This window comes from Haliaeetus leucocephalus, unplaced genomic scaffold (assembly GCF_000737465.1).
Source record: "Haliaeetus leucocephalus isolate CR32 unplaced genomic scaffold, Haliaeetus_leucocephalus-4.0 Scaffold556, whole genome shotgun sequence".
Lineage (NCBI taxonomy): Eukaryota > Metazoa > Chordata > Aves > Accipitriformes > Accipitridae > Haliaeetus > Haliaeetus leucocephalus.
In genome coordinates this window covers 437,217-463,963 of record NW_010972992.1, presented here as the reverse complement: position 1 = coordinate 463,963, position 26,747 = coordinate 437,217, and positions in this window count along the sequence as shown.

The following is a 26,747-nucleotide window of genomic DNA, read 5'->3' as shown; positions in this document are numbered from 1 at the left end:
TCCTTGTGACACCCTACAGAGGGATCTGTGGGTGCCAAGGGGACATAATGTGGCTGTGGGGGTGCTGCCAAGGGGTTTTGGAGCTGTCACCCAAGGATGGGAGCAGCAGTCCCCTTTGCAGATGGGCTAAGGATCTGCCTGCACTGGTCAGTGGCCGTCTGTGTATACATACCTGAGCTGGCTGTGAAGAGGGGTCGCACCAGCGGGGCTGCAAAACCTGCCTGAGGAGCTGGGTTGATGCTGGATGCTGAGATACCTCCTGAGGCCCGAGTGCTTTTGTGCCAGTACAGCTTGAGCTGTGATCAACGAGAGTCTGAGCCCACCGCCGCTGCCCCAACACCCGCCTGCTGCCAACAGACCGACCCTGCTGAGGTGGGCGCTTGTGCGTGGGTCTGTCCGGGAGCTTCCCATCCTGCAGAAAGTCCTTTTTTACCAAGAAAGACCCCCCCGTCGACTCCCATCCTGGTTTGCAATCCCTCCCAAACCTGGCTTCTGGTTTGCAGAGACGCCGGAGCGAAGCGTGGCTGCCCGTTGGATCGCGTTGGGATGGGGGTAGCGGGGAGATCCTCGGAGGCAAAAGTTCAGCCGTTAGATAAGGGGGTAACGTCAGGGCCTCCTGCGATAAGGTGCTGACGTGCGGTGCGGGCGGGAGGGAGAGGCAGCGCCTGGGGGGGGAGTCAGGAGGGGGCTCTGCCCTGGCTGGTACCCAGCGATGCGGGGAGCACGGGGGGGTGTCACTGGGGACGCTGGAAGCGGGCAGTGACCCCTCAGGGGCTGGGAGGTGGCAGCTAGGAGGGTGTGAGGAAGGAGAGGTGCCCCGGAGGGGGTGTGCAGCGATATATCGATACCGACTTTATATCAATACCGGGTGTTTCAGGAAGATGCTGGATGGATGGTGATTTGTGCCAGGGTGCAGGCACAGGGGTGGCTGTGCGGGGTGTGCCGGCCCTCCCACTGTGCAAAGCAGGGTGAAGGCAAAGCAGTAAGTGAGGATGATGCCATGCCGTCCGCCCCTCTCTGAATTTCTGTGCTTGGGGATGAAGGGAGCAGCATTAGGTCTCTGCTACCCCTCTTGACGTGACTTGCAGCACCGATTGCCAAACGTTCAGGGAGATGAAACGGGCCACGAGGGCAGAAAGCACAGCTGTAATTGTGGATGGTCCCTGCCTCCATAAATGTCACATAGGGGCGTTATTCAGAAATTATAGTTTTAGTGGCTGTGAGTAATCACAGCTCTTTGGAGAGCCCACGAGAGGAGGATCTCTTGATTTAGACCTGAGCATCACGTGCGATGCGGTGCGAGGCATGGGGCCGGCTCTGTGGGAGCAGGTTCAGTCTCCCGGGTGGCACAAGAAGGGGCTGGTGAGCTCCAAAAGTTGGTGAAGCTTTATCAGTCGGTCTAATAAACTATGTTCTTTCCACCTTACCTCTCTTAGAGGCAGACCATCGCATCCGTAAAATGACCAGCCCTTAAACATACTACACAGTAACATTTTGTAAGTAAGGCAAAATGAGGGATCTAGCCAAAGGGAGCAGCTAAAATAGTGAAATACTTGCACGTGATGTAGGAAATGATATTAAAGCTCAGAATAAACACACACGTCCGTTTAATGTATGTTTTTTTTTTTTTTTTTAAAATAATCTTGATTAAATGGCAAATTGAAGGAGGTCACCAGAGGTAAAAAGATGTTCTTCAGAAAGTATCTAAAAGGGGAAAATAGAAAAAAATCAGAAACTGAGGTGTGGTGAATGTAAAACCGTATATGGCAGGCTGAGAGGAGTTTGAAAAATAACTTGTGAGAAGAAATGAATTATCCCTCCAAGTTGCCCCTCAACAAATGAGAATTGGGAGGTTAAACCCAACCAGGATGGAACACCTGGGGAGATGGGTAACGACTTCAGTGTCCCCCCAAATGGCTGTGGCCAAGGGGACTCCTGCCAAGGAGCTTTCCTTTCCTGAGAGACTGCCCTGAAGTCGTGGCAGAAGAGCTTATATTTTAAAACAAATTGGTAAAACGAATATTTGGACCAGAGCAAATGGGACGAGCATCCTTTAAGAAGAGCTCCCTGGGTGATCCAAGAGACTCCAGAACAGTAATTTTAGAGGAAGGGCTCTCTTATGGATTAAAATCTGCTTAAAGAGGGGGAAACAAAGAGTCAGTTTTCCTACTGGATGGGGGTCAGTGTGAGGCTCGCGCTGTGCGACGTATTTATAAACGCACTAGAAAGGGGTGGGAACTCGAAGGCAAGAAAGTTTGCAGATTATACAAAATTATTCAGGATGATAAAAACAACAGTTGTCTTTAAAATATTGTAAAGGGATCTCATGACACTGGATAACCAGGCTATAAAGTGGCAGATTAAATGTAGTCAGTGATGAATGAAAAGGGATTCACATGGAAAAAATTACCCTAAACCCATGCATACACAGTGGCAGTCTTTAAATTACTTATTAGCATTTTAAGAAAGAGATCTTAAAGTCATTGTGGATGGCTCTTTGAAAGCATCAACTCAGAACTGGGAAAGGCTGGGAAAGGAGGGCGAAGATGCTTGTACAGGAGAGGTACGGGGGGGGTGCTTCAGGAAAGATGCAGCTTGCGGTGGGGGGGGCACAGCGGTGTGTCGGGCCGTGGGAGGTATGAAGAAGAGGGTGATGAAGGGGTGACGATTCATGATTTTATATTTTTTCACTCGCTTTTGAGTTCTCAGGCAGCAGGTTTAAAGCCAAGGGCGATGGAGGGTTGGAAGCAGGGGTGCGCTGGGCACGGCGAAGCCCACCCCTGCCCCTCCTTGGTACCAGGGGCATCAGGATGCGCTGGATGGCTGCAGAAAGTGGGGTGCTTTCTGTACCTCCCCCCCGAGTGTCCCCCTGGTACACTGCTGGAGGTGGGAGGGAAACCAGGAATCCCTTTGGCTCAGCCTCCTGTGGTGGATGTGGTATTTGAGGTCTGTCCCAAAGGCTAAGGCGTCTTCTCCAGGCTCTGATGCTGGATGCCCACGCGCAGCCGGGGCCCCGTCGCCTGCCAGCTCCCAGCTTGGCTTTCAAGACCATCTGCAGCTTCCAAGGCAAAGTGCCGGGGGTGTCCACATCGCTCCGGGTGCTCGTCACCTTGGCCGTGATGGTGGACCCTACGGGTGCGGAAACGCCTTCCGGCCTTATGCAGGCTCTTGATTTTGGCAGGGTGGCCGGGCAAGGGTAAGGTCCCCTGGAAAACGCCTGTTGGCGCATGCCTTTGCCCTCCTTGGCGTTTCGGAGGGCAAGAGCATCTAGTTGGAGCTGGGGGAGGAGGAAAGGAGCTACCCGCAGCCCGGGGTTCATCCGGAGGAGGCAAAGGCTGGGTTTAGGGGAGGTGCTCGGCCCCTCGCCCGCCGGCTGAGCGGGTCAGGGGGTGGCGAGGGCGGCCGAGCGTGTGAACGTCCCCACGGCGGAGGGGACGCCTTGAGCCGCGTGGGCTCGTGCTCAAAAGGCCAGACAAAGGGAACAATGGGCTCCGCGGCTGGGCTCCTGGGCAGCCTGCGGCTGGCTGCTGAGCCCCCAGCATGGGAGGGGAGGGGGAAGTGGCTGGGCTGGCCGCAAAGGGCTCGGTTCCCCTCTGCTCCCACCCAGGCTTTGGGGGCCACTGGGACACCCGGTCGTCAGCGGACTGAAGGACGAAGCGCGTCCCAGGGGATGGTTATCGCACGGCGAGCGGCTCGCTGCCTGCGCCCGGCTGGGACGGGCTTATCTGGGGTCCGTCTGCCCGGCAGCAGGCTGAAACAAGTCCCGCTCTGTGGGAACTGTTGCCCCAGGTCCCAAAACACGTCCCCGAAGTGTTTGGGGCCCTGCCAGAGCCTGGTGAGCTCTGGTTGCGCGTCCTCACCGTGGCTTGCGGGGACCCTTGTTGGGGGAGGCTGTTGCAGCACTTCTCTGCTGCTGTGAGGCAGAGGCAGGGGAGAGCCAGGGAGGATGAGGAAGGTCAAACAGGGGCTGGACCCTCCGGACCCTCTGTCCAGACCCTCTGTGAGCCTGGACAACTTCAGCAGAGGGATGCAGGACCCCTGGTGCACAGGGGTCATGAGAGGCTGCGTACGAGAAGTATCTCATGCGCCGTGGTGTGGCAATACAGGTTCTTCCTATCCCAGAGTTTCTCAGGGCAAGGGAGGACTGATTGGAGCACTCTGTCTTGGAGCAGGGGACAGGGAGTCCTTGGATGCTCTTCAGTCTCCAGAGGAGATCCTGCTTTTCTGAGCCTCCCAGGAGGCCACTCGTTCCTGTGGGGTGGCCACTGAAGACAAGTGCTTTGGCTTGGCTTGCTCGCTGAGACTAGAGGGTTGGGCATAATGTGTCTGAGGGCAAACTGGGCAGGAACAGGCTGCTCAGATGCCTCCAGGTGTGTGGTTGCTTTCACCCAAGAGACTGGTGCGTGTGTCCTACCCCGACCTGTATCTGCCTGCATCCACTGTTCACTCCCCCCAGGCACGGGCCGGTGGCTATGGCTGGTGAGGTAGCTGGCAGCGTCCTCCCCTGCTGCTGCTTCCCATGACTCTGCAGCTCATTCTCCCAGGGTATGGACAAGGTGCTGCCTCCGTGAGTCTGGCCTGGAGCCTTTCTCTCACGAGATGCACCTTGTTCTTGCAAGCTCAGCTTTTTGTACGGCCGGCGTTTGAGCTGTTAGGTAGGGGTGATGGAACTCACCGGTCTGACCCAGAAAGAGGGCTTGGTCCTAGGACATGCCTGGGGACAGTGCCTTTATCCCATATCTACCACCTATTCTGAACATGTGCCTGAAGAAGCTGTTTGTGGTCACAAATAAGAGCCAGGAGCGCTCTGGACTGACAAATACATGCGCAACTGGTTTGAGGCAAGGTACGGTAGAAAGTCTGCTGAAGATCAGGGTCGGGCCAGCTAAACGAGTTGGGTGCAGCAGCAGGGAGGTTGAAGAAGCCCTGGGCCGTCACGGAGAGGTTTGTGCGGTGGCGAGCGGCTGCGAGCTGGCTGGGCAGCTGCCCCAGCCGGTGCACGCCACGTGCTTGGGTGCGAGATGGGCTGGAGCACGTGAGGGGTCACATCTCGCCGTGCAGAGGTTACAGTCGCGTTTCATGATTTGCTTTGCTTGTAATCCTGTTTCCAGGCTCCACAACTGCAACTCGGAAACCTTTATGGTGAGCCTCACTTAATAAATCTTTGCCTTGTTTTACTTTTAAGCCTGTCTGGTATCAGGGGACAAAGCGAGCAGGAAAAATGCGTGAACTGGGGGCAGCGCAGATAAAATAAAACAAGGTGTACGAGCTGGCTGGAGTGCTTTGCTTGCAGGGAGGGGGGCTGGCCAGGCTGCAGAGAGTTAATTGTGGCGTGCCAGCTTTGGGGAAAGCGTTTCCTGCAGATCTCTCCTGCAGGATCCCCGTCACCTCCGAGGCTGCTTGCGGAATGCCCTTGCAGGTGGCTGAGTGCTGGTTTTGTGTGCTCGTCCCCAGCCTTTGTATGCACGCCCCGGCGCGCAAGCTGCCCGTGTGCACGCTGGGAGAGCACCTGCGTGTTAAATGCGAGCAGGCACGTGCCTTCCTTGCTGCTCTGGCGTAGAAGCGGACACAGCTCCGGGAGGGAAAACACCGGTGTTGTGGTTTTTTGTCTTCCCCTCGGGAGCAGAGAGCAGCCGGTGCCTGGACGTGGGGAATGGCTGGTGGAAGGGTATTAATTGCCCGGTGCTGGAGCATGCCGAGTGGTGGGATGGAGATGTCTGCCCCTCGGAGCTTGCTCCTGCCTGGCACGGGGTGTGATGATGTGGCAGCGAGGCCGTGGGTCGAGGCAGGCAGAGCAGAGCAGCCCCCCCAGGGACAGTTTCCAGCCAGGTTGGGCAAATGCATTCCTCGGACAGAGCCTGGAGCCGCCCTGTCTATGCCAAAACTGGGACAAAGCCCCGCTCCTTTTACCCACCTTGCAGAGGGATGGATAGTCCTTGTGTAACAAGGATCCTCCTGGGCTTCTCCCATCCTTGGCGCATGTTAGCACCATTCTGGAGGCTCGGAAAGGATAAACACAGAAGTGTGCATGATGCTGTGTGGAAATCCCTTGACGGCAGACACGTAGCAGTGCAGCGGGGTGCTGGAGTGGGCTGGAGGAGGCGGCTGTGCCAGCTGCTCTGGAGGGGAAGGGGTGCCGAGCACCTCCGGGACTTGTCCCCATTTGTCTGCTCTACCTTTGGGGAACCTCAAAGAGAGTCCTCAGACAGATGCAGAGCAGTCGGGAGCAGGGCAGGCACAGGAAAGGTGCTAATTAGGATGTTGGCAGCATTAGTAGGGGTTGGTGTCTGGCTAGTGGGAAGTGTTGAACAGGCAGTGCAAGGTCTGCTCTGTGTCGCGCTCGGTGTAAATCTCCAGGCAGCAGGCAGCTAGCAAGTCTGCGGGTGGGATGAGGCCAGCTCAGGTGTGTGATGGAGTGTCCTGGGGTAGGTGGGTGCTGCTTTGAGTCCACCCGTGGCAGCTGGGTGATGATCGTGATATGGCTCTGTCACGGGGGGGCGGGGGGCGGCAGCAGATCTGCTCTGAGCATCACCTGGTGATGGGGAGATGCCTGCTTCGGGTGGCTGCGCTGCTGCTGCACAGAGCCAGTGCCTGATACACCTGATTTTCTCCTCCTCCTTTTGGCTCTTCACCTTTCTTTTTCCAAGGCTGTAGGCAAGATGGAGAGCAGAGAAGTTGCTAACGATGCTTTTTTTTTTTTGGTCTGATGTCAAACTCTTGTGCCTTCAGATTGAATAGCTGCCATGAGATTTTGCTGTGACTGACACCTGTTCTGGCTAGAGAGCGACAGCTTTTGATAAACACAGATCCCCTGGAAACGCTGAATTTACTGGCAGCTGCTCCCATTTGTCGTCTGGTCTCTGTTCCTGGATTTGGCTAAACCTTGCACCACTCCAGGAGGTTGCCGATGCTCCTCCTTGGGTCGAGCAGTGCCTGGGGAGGTCTCCTGGGCTCCACTGGTTTATGGCAAGTCACAGGACAGGCAGGAGGAGGAGACACATGCAAGTAAGGCTTTGCCAGGGAGTGCATCCAGGCTGGTCCTTCTGGGCCAAGCACTGGGGCTGAGCAAGTGTCTGTCCCCATCCTGGTGGGACACAGCTCACGGGTGCATGTGTGGGGCACGTGGGCATGTGCCAAAAGCTGGATGAGCCGGGTCGTCCCTGGCGTTCGCTTTCATCCCTCGGCGTTGCAGAAGCCCATCCTTGCTGATCTGCAGGGCTGAGGGTGAAGTACAACCTTTCCAGGCTGGGTCCTGCAGCACTGCTTTGCTGGTCCCAGTTTGTATATGTTTCTCTGTAGGAAAAGGTGGGGCTGCAGGGGGGGAGCTCTGAATTTTGGACTGGACAGTAAGGGATGCCTAGGGGATACTGCCAGGGGCTGCGGTAGGTTTGGGAGTGGCACGTTTGGGGACCAACAGGAGGGACTGGTGGAGCCCTCACGTCCCCGTGGTGTGCTGGATGGGGTGGCAGGGGCTGCCCATATGGCTTTGTGCTGGGGGAAGCGAAGCAGGTCACCCTCAAGGAGAAGTCTTGCCCTGTAATTTGGGTGGCCTAAATATGACCTGAGCTCCCGCTTGTGGGTGCTGAGCCCTTGGAAAGCTGACTCGGCATTTTACCGTGCGTTTGGGAGGTCCTCGGTGTGTGGGCTATAGAGGGAAAAGGGAAAAAAAAGAAAAAGGGATTTGCGAGGTCAGCCCTGGGTGTGTCGTCCACCAGCCTCAAATTGCTCAGTGGCCAGAGGGGTGGAGAAGGGCTTGGCCCCTGCTGTGGGTCTCCTGGGGGTGCCGGCAGCTCATCAAGCCATGGTGGGATGCCCACCCTGTAGTGCTTCCATCAGGGTGCCCATCGCCCTGTGCATGGTGCATCGGGGTCTGTGCTACGTGTGCTGGAAGAAGAAACCCCATGGGTGGACGGGCTCAGGTGGTAGCACCTGAAAGGACTGCGGGGTCTCCTTTCCTTCGGTGGCAGGAATGTGTTGTACGCTTGCGCAGGACTAAAATAAACCTGCTGGGAAAGTCCCATCCCAGTTAAAAAGCCCAGCTGTGCACTGAGGGACACATGCCTCTCCTGGCTGCTGTGGCTGGGGATGCTCAAGGCAGGGTTTCTGAGGTGGTGGTGTCTTTTATCTGATGCAGAAGAAGGGTTTGAAATCAGTGGTAGGTTCTTGTGCTCGTTGTGCTCCAGAGCTTTAACTCTGAGAGGCCACCTCGCCTGGCCATGGGCTAACGTAAGTGTTGGGAGCCCACCTGGAATGGGTGTGTGGTGGCCACAAAGGAGACGATGCACCATGCCAGAGAGTATCATGAGGGTGACCAGACAAACTGATGGATGAGTCAAAAAAAAAAAAAAAAAAAAAAAAAAGCCTTGGTTCCGTTCCAATTCTATAACAATAAATGAAACAAACATCATGTTCAAATTGCCTGAAGAAATCCCACCCAGCAGCGGGGCTGAGGGAGACCCTGCCAGTTCAACACTGAGTGGTCCCACTCCAAGGATGCACATCCCATGTACAGTCCCCATCGAAGCGTTGCAGCAGAGGCGGTTCCTGCCCCACACCCCCCACTCTTTTCCACTTTCCAGCTAAGCTGAGGGTCTGGAGGGGAGGCTTCACTTTGCTGCACAAGCCTGTCCTCCAACGTGAGTTTGGTGTGACCCTGTGCCAAGCCTGGGCTTGGAGAAAACAGCTTTTACAATAGCTCCCCCTCCAAATCTTTATTTCCTTCTCAGACAGTCAAATTAGAGCACCCTGGGGGTGGTTTGTCCCAGGTGGGCATGGTTTCCTGGGTCAACCTCTGCTTGAGCCAAGTGGAGGTGTTTGGATGTCCTCCCCCTGGAGGCTGGTTCCTGGGAGGGCTTTGCCCATGCTGGGGACCGCGGTCTCTGCTCCAGATATGGAGTGGCAGCCTGGTAGAGACAGTGGGGACACACAACTTGGATCATCTCGGTTTAGTGAGGTTGGCTCAAAATCGAGTGTTTTAACAGCTCAGAAAATGTTGCTGTGGGATTTATCCAGTGTCTTAGGAGGGTGGTGGAGGGTCCCATGCTGGTCCTGGTACTGCTTCTAGGGGAGAAGGACATTGAAGTCCACTGAAAGCTGAAAGCACATCTTTGCAAGAGCAGTTGCATCTCCTGCACCCAGCTTCTGGGACCCAAAAACAGTCCTGGAGGGGTGGTTATCCTTTGCCCTGCTCTGGACTGCAGCAGGGGTAAATATTCACTAGAGATCAGTGCAGCAACTGCCAAGTTGCTTTTATTTTGGTCTCTGGAGATAGCGAGGCCCGTTGGAGGTGTGAGTGGGGATGGCCCACGGCAGGGCTCGCCGGCCTTTAATGCTTGGAATAGTTTTGCCGCTTGCATTTGCAGGGCTCTGGCGGAGATGAGACTTGCTGGTCTCCATGGTTTTATGTGCCATGGGACTGTGCCAACAGTTTAATCACAGCTGAACCCTCATAGAACAGCATAAAAAATGTTGTAGTTGGGATTAGGTTACCCATCCTTCCTATAAAAGACTCTATAAACAGTCCATCAAGCCCAAGCATTCCTCTGTTGGCTGTGAGGTCCTTTGCTCTTAATGGGTCTGGCATTTGCTTTGACTAACTCTTTTTTGGGGGGGGAGGGCACTGCTTTAAAGGAGCCCCCAAAGGATGGCTTTTCTGCTTGCATTAATGGGGGAACCCAACTGGGCTGGCTTGGCAGAGGCGGTGTTAGATGTCAGAGGATTTGGCTGGGGAGGCAGGGGGTAAGAGGCAGCCGTGACAAGCCCAGAAGGCACTGACAACAGCAGCTGCTCCCTCCTCATTGCTGAGGGCTTTTTCTGTACGGATTTGCTGTTTGCTGGGGTGCTAGAGAGTTTTCCCTGACCTTGGGGCAGGCAAGGACCTGGGGACTCTTCCTCTTGCATCTCCCAGCACATCTCAGACCTGTCTTGTCTCTGCTGCAGCTTGAGCAAGTTCCCAAAAGCTGTTGAAAATTCTAAAGCTCGGGCTGGGCACCAACTGGTCTCTTTTCTATCTATGGGTTTGCTCCCACCTTCACCTTCACCCTCACCTTCATGTGTGATGCCTGCCATAGAAGAGCTCCTGGTTTAATACCACCTGTGGGACTTCCTTGGGGTGCTTTGAGTTTTGTTGTTCACCCTTTGGGGAGCCACGGGGCAGGGAACGGATAGATGTGGGTGGTGCTGAGGATGTTGCTTGTCCTGGCTGCTGCATCCTTGAGGCAAGTCTGTGCACACCTCAGTTGTGTCTTGGTGCAGTTCATCTATGGGACCTCATAGATGCTCCTGCCTGGGACAGTCATCTCTCCTGGAGACGTAAAACCATGGTTATGCTCCTGCTCTCCTAGCAATGGAGGGGAAGGAAGAGCAAAGTCATCATTTGTTTGCGTACCCAGACTTAGCCCAAATCCTCCTGGCTCCAAGGAGGTCCCGGCTGTGATGGCAGTCCTCTCAGTGACACCTGCCTGCTTGGACGAGGACTGAAGCCGTCCCGTTGTTTCACACACAGCGAACGTCTGTTTGGTGGGAAAAGCATCCGTGCTGCGGTGCCAGAGCCAGGCGCAGGGGGCTATCCCTGATCGGTGCCACCATGTCACTGGGACCATCTGGAGTTTTTGCTGGCTGGTGCTCGCATCTGCTGAGCCACACCAGCTCAAGGGGCATTTGCTGGAGGAGACCATACTTCCCAGTGCTTTTCCTAGCAGAGTTTAATTTATTTTAAGGATTGTGGCCCCCTCCCCCCCCAGCTTTCTTTTGAAGATGATTTGGTCAATTTAATCACCGGCACAAAAGTGGGGTTTCTAATGTAAGCTGTTAGCAAGACCCCCTCCCTTAGTATCCTGCAGAGGGCAATTCAGTCCACCTGCCTGGGATGGCTGTTTTAGATCATCTGGCTTGTCCTCGGAGGCCCTTTTCTCTTTGTCACTACTATCTGTAGAAAATTAACAACTGCATTAAAGTGGAAGCATTATTTTTTCATATGGCAAACGCCAAGGGAGGTGAATCCTATATCCTTTACCTGAGGATGCTCTGCGAGCCTGGAAGAGCATTAGATACCTCAGCATCGGTTTACTTCATCCCTCCCCATCGTGCTGACTGTAAGACAAAAATGAACCTGGGGCTGGTTCCTGCAGAGCCCACTGAGGTCCAATGCTGGGAACTATTACTTGGAATCTGCCAGCTAATCAGCTTTTAATCCCTTGAGCATGCTTTTGGCGATATGGAGTTGTACGCCCAGGCAACGGCTGGGCTGTCACTGGCACGGCTGGCTCTGCTCCCCCGTGCTGCTGTCACGCCTCCTGGTTTCGGTAGTCAGAAAGCCTCCTGCCTTGTACACAGTTACTCTCACCAATCAAACTTGTAATCTCAGTGAAGAATGAAATCAGATTTGTTTGACAAGACCTGTTTCCTGTAGAAGTATGTTGACTGGTGCTAATTATACTCCTGTTCTTTAATTCTTTATGATTTGAATTACATCAGCATTTTCATTATTTTCCCAGAAGTGTTTTCAGACTGAGCAAGACCTTGAAAGCCCACAATTTCATCGTGTTATAATCCTAGTGCATCTACTAAATGTGATCCTTCTTCTGCACTGAGATGCTTCTGCGTTAGTGTCTTCAAGCACTTAACCAGCTTTCTTCTTCTCCCAGGCGTCCCCTCATGGGCTCTTGCTTGCTAGTTCTTGAACTCTGTTGAGTCTGTCACTGTGAAATATGTTTGATTTTCTTAGTTCTCCCCCTCCCCATCCCAGTCCCTGAAGTGTTACGAGCTCTGATACTTCTCAGTCAGAAGTTGTCCCCTGCCTCGTGCTCTCCACTGGATGGTGCGGCTCATGGATCTGCACCATCTTTTCCTCAGGGTGCTGTTGCAAGTGATAAAGATCTTTTTAAAGTCTCCTCCTGCCTTCCAAAGCGCTCTGGCCTCATCTCTCTCCCCCTTGGCAAAGGAGATGGGGATACTCTCTGGAAACACGGTGCTGGAAAGAGCTATGTAGGTTTGCTCCACTGCCCAGTTACTCATGCAAACATTGACCAGTACTGGAACCAGGCTGTGGAGCTTTCTTGTGGTTTTCTTCCAATTTGATGTTAATGGCTAGTCCCAGAATTTGATTTTTCAACCTGTTGTGGAGGTGTCGTACAAGAATTTCATGTGGCCATGGTTCCTTGGGCTTGTTTATGAAAATGTCATAATGAAAAGCCCAGAAATGAAGATAAACGATGGCTGCAGCTTCTCCCACCTCCACGAGGCTGTTGGCCATATAGAAAAGGGCCAAGTTGTTTGGTCACCACATGGTCTTGATGCGTCTCTTCCAGCTGTGGCCAAAGTCTTAGTTATTTGCTAGACGCTTGCAAATGGTGTGTGTGTTTTTTAAGAGAATTACAGCCAGGCGGTCCCTGGGTCGTTAGTTATGTATGAGCTAAGGAATCCTGCATTACTAATGGGAGGAAGCAGCCCTGTCCTCCTGAGGGCTATGGAATTAACATCCTACTTTCCTAATAAAGACACAGACTGGCTGACCATGGCCATCCTTCACAAACTGTTAAAAAGAACTGCAGCAAGGGAAGCTCTGATTGCATGTAGGGCAAAAAAAACAACCCCCAAAACAAAAACCAGCCCCCAGAAATTGCCATGAAAATGGTGCAGAGGCGAAGCAGGGCCCAGAAAGGTGATGGGATCTCCAGATCTCCATTCCTGGGCATTGTCAATGCTTTTTTCTATGTTTCTGTGAATTTTAACATTTTTACTTAGCATTTTGTCTATGTGCTTAAAAGAAGAACACCACCATAACTTTTTCTTGCCTTCAGCCATGCCAGACATGGCTTTTCCATAGGTTTCCTGTATTTGCTTCACTTCATGCCAGTCACAATAAAATACGAGTTGCTCGTTTACTCTCCTTCCATTTCTCATGTATTGCCTTTGTATGTGCGGTTGTCACCAGCGCTTTGTTACTCTGAGGTTGGTTTTGGATGAAGTTGTTATCTTCCTAGCCTGTCAAATTGTAGCCTTTAAATTAAAAAAAAAAAAAAAAGTTGTTTAAACTTTTCTTTGAGTCATAGAATCATAGAATGGTTTGGGTTGGAAGGGACCTCCCAAGATCATCTTGTCCAAAAGCCCTCTGATTTTCATTTGTACTTTTCACTCCTGTTTCCTGGTTGACTCTGCTTGTGAATTTTCTGAGATTTGGGAAATTAATGGATTTGGAGCAATGGGCAAAGCCATTTCAGGTTTGGCTTGTCCTCCCTTTGGCTAACACAGGCTGTGATCATCAGTGCTGGGGCAATTGCATGCTTCCAGTCCAGTGATTCAGTCCTCTTTCTGTGTCATTATGAGGTCCGAAATTGTAGACCTCGGGGTCTTTGATGCACTTTATACATTAAAATTATATAACGAGCCTGTCCTCACCGATCACAGGTTATGATATAGCATAACAATGACAGATATTGACAGGTACAAGGCACCAGTGTTTCCAGGCAGTGTGAGAAGCAGAAATCTGGTGGTGAGAGCTGGGTCATTTGTGTCCATCACGTGTTGGCTTTCCATCACATGTGTCATTGCACCATTTCATACTCTGAGCGTGTTTCTGATTTATATCGATGAGCCTGGTATTAGACCAGGGAGACCCTACCTTACTCATGCCTTGCCATCTTTGTGCATCTGTGGGATTTTTGCTCCAAAACACAATAAAGAGAAAGCAATGCTATTTCCCACCCCACACCAAATAAGTTGTAATACTAAACAGATGGGCATCTTGGAGTAGGCAGAAGGGGTTGTGTTGTCAGTGGGATGGGGTGGCTCCTAGTTCCCTTGGATGGTTAAAGTGGAGATGGGTCTGGATGATGTATGAGAGTATTTCCCAGCCTGTGTTTCCAGCCAACCTTCCTGGGGGCAAAATTCAGAGCTGCGTCTTGTAGCTCCACTTGCCAGAAGAAGGGAGCAGCGGGGTGGCAAACGGAGTTCTGGATGAGATAGTGGCTTGCATCATTGTACAGGAGATGTTGTACTGGGCAATTGATTTGGGGTCCTGCTATGTCTGCTCACCTTCTAGGAGAACAAGATTTTTCAACTCCATCAATAAAACAAGGCATCTCCATCTTTGATCAGAGTAGACATCCAGCTCTGGTGTCCCTGTCCCTAACGTCCCCCTGCTGCAGTTGTAGCAGTGATCAGGGTTTTGCCCAGTCAAGTCCTGAAAACCCCCAGTGCTGGAGATCCCCCACCTCTCTGGTGGCCTGCCTCAGGGCTGTACAGCCCTCCTGAGGAAGCAATGTCCTAAATAATCTTTTAATATCCTACTTGAACCTCCCAATACACAATTTATATTTTGAAAAGGTCTCTCCTGGGTGAAGATGCCCATCCTGGAGTCACTTGCTGTTCTTGTTTTGTGGGATGAGATGCTTTCTGCTTAGCTGGGCATGGGTGAAAGCTGTGTTTTCTCTTCATTCCTTTCAGTCTTTTCTTTAGGAAATCGCATCTTTCTGGGAATGGCCAGGTTCAGGTTTTAAACTATGTCTTTGTTTTTTATTCTCTACTTACCCTGCCCCAAATGTTGGTACTACATGAATAGCATTGCCCCAGTGGTGATGATCCTATTTGGCCATGGATACCCCCTGCTCCCGAGATCCTGTCCTGGAGGTCTGGGGAACAAAGCACCTAGGAGGAGGTAGGAGAGTAGCTAATCCATGAGTTGTTTTATCTCTAAGGTATGGTTCACAACATTCCTGCTGTGCACGAACTAGAAATGTCTGCAGACATCCATAATACCTCGCAGGAGTGATGCAAAACTAAACGCTGGAGTGCTTCAGTTTCTCTTTCCTTGGAGTAATAATTTGCAATCATATCCCAGCTTCAGAAAGCACCTGAGTCAGATGGGGTGAATTATTTGCAGACAGCAGAGCTGTCTTCTCCCGCCCACCAACAGCATCTCGCAAGTGGAGGATGTGACACGAGAGGCTGTGGCTATGAAAGATGTCCAGACATGGGAGCGGGTCCATCCCGGAGCTGGAAACGCTCCCTCCATCCCTGCTGCCCCCTGGCACACCTCCTCCTTCCTATCGGCAGCGGTGGGGTTTTTAATAGCCATTTCCCTGTAAAATCAGAAAGATTGCTGGCTATGAAATACAAATGATACGTACTAAATGCTGTGTAATGGATTCCACTTGCAATGTTTCGTGACTGTGTGTTTCTAATAAAAGCCTCCGGGAGCGAGGCGGAGGCTCAGGCTCACCCGATGGCGGGTGGTCGGGATGCTGGGGAGGGCTGGGTCCTGCAGCCAGCACGCGTGGTCCCCACAAGGCTCACAGGCAGCCAGGGCGGCTCTGGTAAGATGAAACAGCCAGCTCTGAAACCTGACAGAGGATGCACACCAAGGAAAAAAACAAGCTCACAGCAATGCTCTTTGAGGGGGGTTGTCCGTTCTCTGCTCTGCCGGTGGAGATGTGGGGTTCGGGGGAAGAGGGCAGCAGCAGGACTTGCTTTTTATTATCATGGGACACAAAGCTCCCCTGAGGACATACCTTCTTGCTCAGGCTGGCTGTGAAGAAGGGAGATGTGTGCTACGCAGTGCTTTAGCGTGGAGAAAAGCATGTAGGCAGCACTTGGTGCTTTCAAACTGGGGGACGGATGAGTCACCCTAAGGGTTGTTGCAGGGGTAAGCAGGGGTTTCAAGCCATTTACGTGCAATTCAGCAGTGTTAGGAGTATGGGGGGGTTCCCATGGTGCTCCACCAAGATGTGGATTTACAGGCATGTCCTGAAGGGCCTTGGAATTGGCTGCTCATAGGAAAATACTCTAAGTGGGTCATCACCACTTTTTGGGCACCATTGCTAATGAGATTCCTGTCTACAGCAAGTACCAATGTTAGGACAGTAATAAAGACTGGAGAGGACGGGTTGGTTACACCTGCGACAATTTGGTGCATCAGGGGAACAAAAGTGTGTCTGAGTACGGCCATGGAATACCTGAAAGCAGGGAGCGTGGTCCACAGCTGTGGGACAGGAGATGCTAACCAGGAAATCTCTGGCCCTGAAAAAAACTTTGAAATGCATTGCCCTGGAGTGAAAGAGCTAATCAGGTCCTTGCTAGGTGAGCCAGGTCATATCGGTTTATCCTTTCCTTGTGATGCTGGGTCCTGGATGCTGGGTCCATTTCTGGTGTCCACAGCTGAAGGAGTATCAAAATAAAAATAAACCAGCTACAGTCATGACTCAAGGTATGGAAAACCTGCCCATCATTTGCTTTATCCAGCAGATTAAGGAGTGTCTTCTGGCTCATCTGCTAGTACCAGCCTGGAGGAAGGCTTGTTAATTGTGAAGGTCTGTTTAATTTAGCAGGGCAGGACTCTGTGGCTTGGAAGCTGGACTAATTCAGACTGGTAGAGGAGCATGTTTTTAATAACGTGTCTAATTAACTGTGCAGCAGCTCACCCAGGGATGTAGTCGATTCGCTATTGCTCGTAATCTGTAGATCAAAGGTGACTGATTTCTCATAAACCGGTTTTGACCCCTGGGGCTCTTCCCTCCAGCTAATACCCCTCTGTCTCCAGCCGTCCTTGGGCACGTGCTGGGCTGGAGGGATGGCCAGGCAGCCTGGCCAGGCTGTTTGCTGGCTTAGAACCGTGCGAGCCTGGGTTCGGCTGCGGCGGATGCCAGCACCTCGTGCTAAAGCCCTGCTCCCAGTGCCCGATGCGGGAGCGTGCTGGGCTGGCTCTGCTCACCCCATCCTCTGCAGGTACCATGGAGCAAACATCTCCCTGATAATGCGCATCTTCCTGAAGCTTCAGTTTCAGGGGGTATGCTAATAAATGCAAAGATGCCTGGACACAAGCTACTGATCAGGGTTACCTTGCTGCATACGGGCATCTCCCAGCCGCATGCGTCAGGGCTGCTGCGGCATCGGCTGGCAATTACCCTGTGCTGCTCAAGGTTCCTTCCCACGGGCACAAACCAGGGCTGGGGAGGGCTTTCCGTTCTCAGAAATTTAACAGCAATATTGGATGCTTCCTTCTGAAAGGCTCGCCCTTGGCTAAATAAACCCAGGGAAGTCCTTCGGCCGGTGCTGAGCAGAGTGTCGGACCAGATGTTCGCGCTTCACCCGTCTGACCTCCCGATCGATGGAGCTGTGAACTGTCCTTTGTTCGCCCGTCCTTGTGGTTGGACACCCGCTGCTGCGTCTGTGACAACTGGCCCTGCTGCAGACAGCCACTGGCCCCAGATCTCGGGGTGGGAGTCCCCTCTGCCCCCAGGCTTGTGGGGGTGTCAGCGCCCAGGGTGCTTCGCTGCCCCCTCCCCTGCAGCAAAAAGGGGTGGAAGCCATTTTGTTCATGCGTTTGGTTTGTGAGCGCTCAGTGTTGTGTTTTCCAGGGTCTGATGTTTCTCTGCTCAGTGGGGAGCAGAAAATGCCTTTTTTTGGGGAGGGGGGGGCGGCCACAGCCGGCGCTGCCCCCAAGCACTGAATGAGCATTTGCAAGCCTTGCGCCATCCCTGTAGCGAATGCTGGTGAGGGCTCTGCTCCCGGGCACGTCACTGCGTGCTCTGCCCCATCCCAGGTGCCACCTTAGAGGACCCATGTATTTGGCCAAACTGTTTGGGTGTCCCCTTCTGTCACCTGTGCCTCTGCAATGCAACATTTCACTTTTGGGGGCTTTCTCACATCAGTGACCCCATCAGGCAAACATGTGGTCTCTGAAGGAAAAAAAGTTATCAGCGATAAAAGGCACTGAAGGTCCAATCGTGTTGTTTCACATTCACCCAGCTCCTCTGCGGTGGAAACCAGCTGGGTGTCAGCAGCCGTCGACTCCCCAGCTGGCACAAGCGTATCCCTGCAGGGATGTTCCCTCCTGTCCCCCACCTCTCCCATCCCTCCGTGTCTCCTTTCCCAGTCTCCCTGGTGCAGGGCTTTGCTCCTTGTGGACTCTCCCTGGGGATCAGTCCCAGCCTGGGGACATCATGGCACAAGGACAAGTGGGTGTGCAGAGCCGGTGAGGCTGGGCTTGGCACTGTCCTGGCATGGTACAGGGAACATTATAATTTGCTTTTGCCCATGCTTGGAGCGGGGCAGCTTTAAGGACATTTTTACCAAGTTCTTTAAATCCACGTCCCGTGAGTCAGAACTGCGTCAAGAGTTAATTATTTGGTCCAAGAGGAGTAAACAAAGGCTCAGCCAACGGGCTTTTTTTCATCTGTAAATCCCAGGCAGTGTGAGTGGATAGATGGGGCCAGCAGCTCTGTGCATCCCACCGGCGTCTCTGCCGGGGGCGGCTGTGCTGAGGCAGCTGGCCCCGGTGCCTGTGCTTTCTGGGCAGGATAAATCAGGAGACACGGAGGAGTGCTGCATCCTCCATGGGTGGGAGAGGTACCTTCTGCAAACCGAGGAGGTATTTTTCACCCCAGGGAGATGTTTTCCAGTGCCTGGGCTGCTGGGGTGCAGTGCGGTGCGGACATGCTCCTGGCAGGGCTGGGACCGGCCGGTGCCCCCCTTCGCTGCCCATCGGGATGTGGGTTTTGGGGAAACTCGCCTTGTGCATTTGGGGCGAGCAGCTTGGAGGGCAGCATTTGTGCTCCAGGTGTTCTCGGTGAGCAGCCAGGTATGTGTTATGGCAAAAGGGACTTCTTGAAGCTGGCAGCGCCTGATGGCGTTTGCAACGGAGGGTTTCTGGTGGGATTGGAAGAGCCCTGGTGCCCTGCGAGGCTGCCCTGGGGTGTCAGCCCATCTCCCATAGGAGTGTTGCTCTTGCTGCATCAGCCACGCTGCCCTGTGGATGGCGAGAGGTGTCGGATAACTTTCCCGCAGGCAGGCTCTGCACTCGCTGAGATCAAATCAGCTGGATGTGCTCCAGCTTCCCAGTTCGGAAGAGCGGTGCTGCTGCTGAGCCCCGGGCTGTGCTCACCATCTGCTTGAAAACAGCTGGCCTTGGGGACAGGTAGCCGGAGGGTCATGTCTGGGCTGTAGTGGCATCACAGCCTCTGGGCTCTCTGTGGCACTGGTAGCTTGCCAAGCTTTCCAGAGCTCTGGAGGAGATGCAATGACCACGTACAAAACTGTGTGTGCAAGCTCACGCTCTGCCCAGTGGTCAAGTCTGGTCTTGAGGACATCTGTGTGGTCACCCTCAGCCCAGGCTACATGTGTTGCCTGCCATAAATTCCGTGTGCATCCCAGAGGCAGCAGCCCATCTGCTCCAGCGTCGCTGACAGCGGTGCAGGGTGCTGGTGGTTTCCCATGGCTTGGTCATCGTGGCCGCTGGCTGGCCCAGGCTCTTGTATGGCGACAGCAAGACCTGCCGGGATGCTCTCAGGGAGCAGAACCCCCTGCAAGAACTTTGCAGATGGGTGAGGAGAGCAGTGTTGCGATGGCAGAGGACCAAGCACAGTGTTGGGAAATGGGAGAGGAGCAGTGTCCTCTTCTTTTAGTGCTCCTGGGGGTTTAGGCACATCTCTGGGTGCTCAAGCACATCCTACAGATCAGAGTCTGTCCCTGAGCAGGGGATGGGACTTGAGCCCTCCAGAAATCCCTTCCCATCACACTTGTGGGATTCAAGGATCATCGGGAGTGCAGCAGTAAGGGGAGGATGAACTTGCTGCTCCCTCACGTGTTTTCCTCCTGCAGACATTGATTTATAAAGGCTGCTTCATGCTGAGTAGGGAATTTGGGGGATGGTGCATTCCCTGCACAAGACTTTTCGCCTGATTTCCCATGTCAAGGCTGAGGAGGTTGTCAGGTAACGCCTCAGTCACCCTGTACACTAAATTTTGGAAGTGTGGTACTTTTATGAGGCTTGGACAGCAAGCCCTAATCCTGCAAAGCTGTAGGTGTTTGTCTGCCTACCCTTTGGTGCTTGGAGGACGCAGGGCTGCTCTCTCTTGGCAGGGTGGTTTTGCACGTGGGGAAGGAGCGGGGATGCAGCCAGGGGATCTTTCCACAGTCCCCACCACGCACCCGTGCAAAGAGCACTGGAGGTCTGGGGTGCCAGGAAAAGGGTGCAGACACAGCCTGTCTCAAGGGCACGTCTTCCCCGTGGGGTCCACAGCTGCCTGTGGGCGAGTTTGCTGCGGGCTGTGTGTCTCTGGCTTTGCATGGGCAGTGCTGGTCACCATGGTGTCACTTCAATGTCATGTGCTGGAAGGGTCCAGGGGTGTTGATCAGTGCCAAGCCAAAGCCATTGCAAGGGGTCAAGGTGCTCCATGCTCACCGATTTCCCCAGCCTCTCTTAGGGCAGGTGGTGGGGAGGACTGCCTGCCTTAGTTTCCCTACCAGCCACTGGAGAAGAGCAATACCTCCTCCTTGCAAAGACATGCTTGGAGGAGCTGGGTAGTGCTGCGATATGTGCAAGAAGCTTTTACCTGTGGTGAGAAAAGGCAATGAAATAGGGACCTTCCTCACTGCAGAAGCACAGTGGCAGCTGTCTGTCCTTCCCCATGTCGAGTCTTGATGGCTTGTGCTTGCCTGTCCTGCTGTGCGTAGTAGCTGTGCAGTATCTGTGCTGGCTGGGGGTGGCACTGGCCGTGCAGAGGGATGTGGAGGAGCCACGAGCTCACAGCTGCCTCTGGCCAACATCCACGCTGATACCTCTGCTGCTTTATACTCAAAGCTTGCTCAAGGGGGGTGTCCCTGTTGCTGCCACTCCTTGACAAAGCATCTGAGATGCAGAGCAAGGAAGTAACAGCACAGCATGGGCAGCGCGGGGCCAAACTGCCTGTTTTTTCGCCTGGATCTGCCTTCCCCGATGCTTGTCATGTTGTCCTATATCCCAGCTGCTCAGCTAACGCCCTGGGCATCTCTCTAATTTGACTCTTGCCAAGATGTTGGCTGAGTTGTCTGGGAGACTGCTGCGGCTTTTGCAGAGCCGATGGGTTATTTCTCCTCCCGGGTTTTGGTGATCATGCCCAGGGGGCTGGGACTGATCCTGCAGCAGTACTTGTAGAGCCACTGTGGCCTCTCTGGACCACATGCTTTAGGCACCCTCCTGGTCCGGGAAGGGCTTGCTGAGCAGCTGGACATCTTGGCATCGCTTTGCAGCATGTCCCCAGGGTGCTGGGGCATCTCCATCCCTGGAGCTCTCTGAGGCTTAGCTAGGCAAAGCCCCGGCTGCCCTGGTCTTGTGGTGGGGATGGGGTTGGACCAAGACCCCCGAGCTCCTTTCCACCAGCCCTGTGGGATGCTAGAAAATCATTTGCCATCCTCAGACTGTGCTGTCCCTGCTTGGTGCACGGCCAAAAGTGTTGGCAGGGGAGAGGAGAGCTGTTGGTCCTGGGGCTGTCCTCGCCCTGCAGGTCTGTAGGGGCTCCGCTGACCACATGAAGGAGCTGCTTGAGAGCAAATAGTTGTCCTGGGGGTGCTGCTGCTATCAGGAAACAACTCTGAAGTTTCTAACATGGCCCCGACACCACACATCCCTTGCTCTTGGATGGGGCAGGGTGAACAGCCGCTCGGGGTGGGAGGATGCTGCCAGCGAGGAGTCTCAGGGGCATCCGTGGCTCTCAGCATCCCCATGTCACTGCTGGTCCCCAGCCTGCAGCCACCACATCTGCTCGTCCCTCCTGGCTTTGCCCTTTTTTTTGGCTGGTGTGTGGGGGATCTGCCTTTGCTGCCTGCCTTCACACTTGAGCGTCCCCGTGGACTTGCCTTTCCACAGCTCTGGTTGTGTTTGCTTTTGGTGTATTTAAAAATTCCTCTTTTTCTGTCCTTTATGTTTGCTGGCAGTCGATTTTTTCATTGATACATCCTTTCGCAACTGTCTGCATCTTATAACTGCTAATTTACTGCTGCCAACTTCCCCTGGTTTTAATTTATACAATATGTTTATTCTTACTGCAATTTTTTTCTTTTATTCAAAGCCAAGATAATTTTTAGCTAAATACGCCTTCTTTTATGATCACAGATTTATGAGATTTTGGCAAGGCCTTCTTAAGCTAGCTGTAATTACTCTTCATTGTTTTTGTTTACATTTGCCCCCTAATCAATTTTTGCTAATAATTCCTTTCAACTTTTGGAAATTGCCCCTTTTCCACCTCTGGGTGTGTTTCTTGTTGGTGGGTGCAAAAGTCTCTTCCCACATACGCGTAACCAGATTATGGTTGTCTCTACCTATGCAACTGCTCATCCTCGGTTCATTGATGCCCTCTTCTTCAGCTCTCAAAGTGAGATTCTCTCTGTGATTACCCACATTGGTTATATTAGTTCTGTGATGGAACTGAATCTCCACAAGCGTTGGGGTCTCCAGGACCCCATCCCAGTAGCAGCCTGGACCCTGGCGTGTGTTCTTCTCTAGTCCCATGAGCAGCAGAGCTGGTTCATAAGCTGCTGCCACCTTCTCCAGGCTGGTCTGCAGACCTGCAGATACATCCTGGTGTGGACGTTCTCCACCCCTGTGCTGGTCCCCGGTCCCCCAGCTCCTCAGTGCAGCCCTTGTGGGTGATGGCAGCTCTGCTGTGGCACAGATGCAAGTCGTACCTGAGATTTCAACCCTGGAGGGGCTTCTCTCTCCTTGCAGTCCCACAGCCCATCTCCTGCCTGCTTTGGAGATGCTTTTTCCCAATGGAGGGCAGCTGGCTGGCTCCTGCTTGATGGGCAGCACAATGATGGATGGATGGAGCACATCTTGCCCAGGCAGGGCCACCAGCGAGCAGGAGCCTTGCAGCATCCACCGGTGAAACATCCCCTTGGTTCAGCCGGCTGCCTGGGGAGGTTGTATTAGTGTGTAATGAATTACCCGGGCGTGAAGGAGGAATCCCTCTCTGTGGTGAGGTATTGAAGATGGGGTTTTCCCAAGGAAGGAAATGTTTGCAACTCGCTAAAAATACCCACTGCCCACAGCTGCCGGCTCCGATGTGGCTTTATCTGCAGCGGGGGGGCCCAGAGGGGACACAGGGTTTGCGTTCCTGGCATGGCTGCAAGCAAACTCCCGGAGATACCAAAGGGATGGTGACAGAGAGATGCTCTGGCCTCAGGAGGGGCTAGAAGGAAGCCAAGCTCCTTGTAGGGATTTTGGGATTTCCTGCATCTGTCCTGGGGAGAGGCTTCCCATAGCCAGGAGCCTGATCCGAAACACCCTGCTGCCACGGCCAGGCTGGGGCATGGGGCATCCCTCCGTGGCTTGGCAAAACCAAGACTGCAGCTGGCCCTGCGGTTCCTCCCAAGCCGTTCCTGCTTGGAGCTGCCAACCAGAAGCCAATTTACAGCCTGTCAGTAAAAACAGTGAAAAGCAGGAATACTTGGCTGTCAGGTAGATGCACGGAGCCAGACGTGTGCGGCGGAGGGCATCCTTGCTCAGCCACGTGCTCTGTGTGCTCGGCGGTGGGGGGGTGTGAAAGGGGGTCTGGGGCTGTGCACAGCAGCACCGGCAGTGCCAGAGGAGCAGGAGCATCCGCAGGCACCGGTGCATTTGGGTGCTTGATGCTCGTTGTTTGCTGGGGGACTCCCCACCCCAGCTCACTGGGGCTGGTGTAGCTTGGCTACCTACCTGTCCCTGCCTGTCCCTGCCTGTCCCTGTGCTGCCGTCACCTCCTTACAGCCACCCTGAGCTCTGACATGAACTCGTTGCAGGGGACTGGCTGGAGCCAGGGATGCTCAGAGCAGCCATTCAGGCTGCAGGCAGGGGCTGGCTGTGGTGGCGGGGGTAGACCACAGCCCTCCAGCCCTGGGCACCAGCTTTGGGCATCCCTCCGCTCTGGGCAGCTCCCCATGTTGCTTTGCAAAGACCCGGTCATGAAAGAAGTTAGCCAGGTTAATCTGCCAGGCTTGCTTGGCTGCACCAGGGGCTAGTCCTGGTCTTTAATTCTCTTTTGCTGGACCCTTGTCCTGCCTCCCCTCGCCCCTGCCATGCCGGTGGCTCTGTGTGGCCCTGCCTTTACGAGCCAGGCCCAGGGCTGTGCGGCGCAGCTGTGTGTCACTGCACGGCGATGGAGCTTTGGCTGTGTTTGGAGATAATATCTTTCCCCCATAAATGTTATTACCCTGTATATGTTCGGGTGGGGGGGGGAAGAGGGGATCACCATCTGTGTTTTCCAATAAAAGCAAATTAAAATTGAAGCCCATTAAGGATAGCTCAATCGGGATGCTGAGCAGGGCTCTGGAGCCTGCTGGGAACAAGTTGCTTACAGCCCGCGCCACCATGCAGGGTGACAAAACCTCATTTAGTGCCAGCGGTGCTGGGAGGTGTGATGGGGGCTCACTGCACACACTGTCCCCACTCGGGGTGGGGGCGGCCGGTGGCAGTAGCCCCAGGGGGCAGGAGAGGAAGAGCTGGCCAGAAACCCATGCCCTGGGCTCATGTTGCTCCTCCTGGTCCCCTCAACGCTCATCGCATCAGATGATGGGCAGGGGTTAGCGGGGAAGAGGGATGGGTGTCGTGTGAGAGCCGAGCACGTGCTGCTTGCCCAGTGATGCTCTGCAGCCTCCAGGCTTCCTGCTGTATCCCAGCTCTCCTGAGGCTGCCTCACCCCTGTGCCTGGGGATACAGAAGAGTGGGTCTGGGGATACAGGATGCTGTGTCTGGGATACAGGAGAGTGGGTCTGGGGTATCGAAGGGGACTAGGCGGTACAGTGCTGCACCCATGGCATTTCACCTTGTACTAGTCGGCCCCAGGGCATGGTGGTGGGAGCAGGTTATTATGTTATAAAGCAACTCTTTCCCCAGATGCTGCAGCCAGGAGCCATAAGTGGCATCTGCTGCTGCATGCCAATGGTAGGGGCTCCATGGTTGGGTTCCAGCGGTGACAGCTGTGTGTCCATCCGTGCCGTGGGGTCAGCCCCATACGGTGGCTGTGCCATGCTAAGAGCTGGACCAGGACAGCACATGGTGGAGCCTGCTGGCTCCTTTGGGGCTGGAGCATCTGCAGAAGGAGCTCATGGGCATGGGGTCTCCAACCTCCCAGAGCATCCCTGTGGCCCCCCGGAGGAAGAGGGACCTGGAGGCTGTTGGGAGGGACATGGCCCCGCTCCATCCTCCTGGGAGGTGGCTCGGTGGGGTATTTCATCTTTGCTGGGCCTGTCCTGATGGGGTGGATGAGGCTGGATGCAGGTGAGGGCAACACATGCTTAACCCTGGGATTCCCTCCTGCAAGGTGTCTTGCAGACGGTGGGGTCGGTGCCACTGCAGGGACCAAGTCATTAGCACTGACAGTAGCAATGGCTGTTAAACGTCTGCATCTGTGGCTACTGCATTCCCGGCAGCAGCAGGAGGGCCCCTGCTCGCTGGCATTTAGCATCTGCATTGTCTCTTCCTGGCAGCCTGCCCTCGGCTGAACTCGGACCACCTACAAGTCCTGGCTCCTTTTGGGACAGATGCTGCCAGCAAGGACTGTGAGTCCCTGGTGCTGCTGCAGCAGCTTTCTGGGGTCTGTGGTGGGGTTATGTTTCTGCTGACCTCTGGGGCAGACAGTGTTGGAAAACTTGGGCCAGAGAGGATGCATCTGCAGCGATAGCTGGGGGCGATGTGGCAGCATCCAGCCTAACCTGCTTCTTCAGCAGAGGCCCCAGGCTGAAAGATCACAAAATCCGAATTCCCAGTCCCAGGCCCTATCAGCTGAGACCCAGAACTGGGCCATACCCCTCCTGGCTGGGCAGATGAGAAGGGCAATCCTTAGTGCTTGTCTGCCTGGCAGCGATGGTCTGATGGTCAGTTGTGTGCTTAGAAAGCAGGACACGTGCTTGGATGACTTGCAGGACCCCTGGGGCTGTTGAGTTGGGCTTTCCCCTTGGTTTTGAGCTTTCCAGCAGGGGAGCAGCCAGCACTGTGCAGGGCAATGCCTGCCATGGCTGACGACTTCAGAGGAGGGAGAAGAGGGGCTGGGAAGAGGAGCAGTGAACCTGCTCCTCCCAGCATGCTGGCTTTGGGTCACAGCTGCGCTCGGCCCTGGCTCCCGGCTCACCCGTTGGTGTGCTGTATGCCTGATGGCCTGGTGCAGCTCTGCTCCGAGCCCTGCTTTCCTTATTTCCCAGTCTAGCAAGAGCTGGGAGCCAAGGGCCTCAGCGGTCCCTCTTTCTGGACAGCAGCATCAGCCCTGGGTTTGGTCCCCTGAGGATGGGTCCAGTGATGTGTGTGGTCAGATGAGGTGTGGGGAATCAGGGGAATGGAGGGATCTAGGTGGGAAGGGGGAAAGCATAGACCAGCTCATGGCAGCCCCCCCGGCAAGGTGTGGAAAAACACAGGGGGAGTTTCCCGTGGGGCTGCTGAACTGCTGTGCTAAGAGCAGGACGTCTTGGGGATGTCCCTTCGTTTGACACCAGTCCTGTCTCCAAGTGTCACAAGCAGCTGAGCATCACTCAGTAGATGGGTGAAAGTGTCCCAGGGGGCACTGCTGAGCCCCACCAGCTTCCAGCACCATCCCCTGCTCCACCGTTGGCTCTGCGACTGGCTCCCGTTTCACAGGGCTTGCAGGCAGACTTGGGTGACATCCTGGTGAACTGAGGGGACAGGAAGGCTCCATGACTCCCCCAGAGTGGCAACATCTTTCCCTTGCTGGCACTGTGTGTTATCTCTAGGGTCAGGCCTCCCGGCTCCGTGCCTTGCTAGCCCCCAGGACTATCAGCCTGGGGGGGGCTGGCTGGCAAGTCAGAGGCACTCTGGATGATGGAGGTGCTGGACATCACCCTTATTCTTAAGTCTCTGAGGCTGGCTGGACCTAATTTTCCAGGGAAAAGGGTTGAATAACCAGCTACCTGTCTGCTGGGTTTCTTGCAGCACCGTGACCACCGGCATGACCCGATACAGCTGCCCTTGGGGTGGCCTTTGGGGCTCTGGGCACGGAATGGGATGC